The following is a 1,057-nucleotide window of genomic DNA, read 5'->3' as shown; positions in this document are numbered from 1 at the left end:
TGTCCCGTTCTCATGTGACGGCGGCACCGGTGCGCCGATCACCGTTCTGCTGCGTAACTGTTACAGATTGTCGCACGTTCCACCATTTTTTTTTTTGGTGCCTATTTTCCGGAACCTTCCTTCTGCCAGAACGGAGAATTTTTACTTTTCAGTCTCCACAATGAATTGTTATGTCATCAAGAAATAAGCTCCTCCCCTTTTGCAGTCCGTCGTCTGACCCCCGGCAGCACCGCGCGCGGCTCGTCGCATCTAGAGCCTGTGCGCCGCCGCATACCTGATGCGTGTCCGTCGGTGCCGAGGTCAGACGCGGAGTCGCCATTAATCTCTTTTTTTTATTCACCGTTTCCCCTCCACTAACCCGGTGACACCAGCATGATACCGAACATAATGTTAACTCGCTTCAATTTATAGCTGATGAATTAAAATGTATTTTCAAAGACTGGGCTCTGTGTCCTGTTTGGGGCGGAGCCTGTGCCGTCACCGCGACGATTTCCGTTTATGCTTCTCAGTGGTGTGTCTCTGTAAATGGTTCTTCGAGGGATTGTCACCGAGCTCCAGAATGTGAGAGAGGTTTTATAGCCCGTGACACGGAGCTTCGCGTGCAGTGTCAGAGCGGAGTGCAGGCAGATGATTGGCGCCACCTTCAGCCAATCGGCTCGCCCGTAACATGCGGCCTGATGTCGCATCCTGACGCGCGAGCCGATTGGCTGAAGATGACATTTCTCACCTCGGCACGCTCGGTTGCATATTGTTATGCCGGGGAGAAAATTACGACGCACTGCACGTGAAGGCAGCGCGCCACCGCTCCTCTCTGCTCCGCGTCACATGACTTTATTCTCACTTCTGTCCGCCTGTTCCTCCCATTCCCAGGATCTCCACACCCAACACACTTCGGCATGCAACGTGGTTCCTTCTACTGCCTACTATGTCAGTAAAAGGCACCACTGGGACGTAGGGCCCATTATTAATAGTCACAGGTTATTAGAGTGAGCAGAGTAGGACAGTGTGGAGGGGGGGCGGCAGTGTGGCGGCAGGACGGCAGGACGGCAGTGTGGAG

This window comes from Nanorana parkeri, unplaced genomic scaffold (genome assembly GCF_000935625.1).
Source record: "Nanorana parkeri isolate BGI_ZX_2015 unplaced genomic scaffold, ASM93562v1 scaffold1316, whole genome shotgun sequence".
In the NCBI taxonomy this organism is placed as follows: Eukaryota; Metazoa; Chordata; class Amphibia; order Anura; family Dicroglossidae; genus Nanorana; species Nanorana parkeri.
This window is presented reverse-complemented; position numbering follows the sequence as displayed.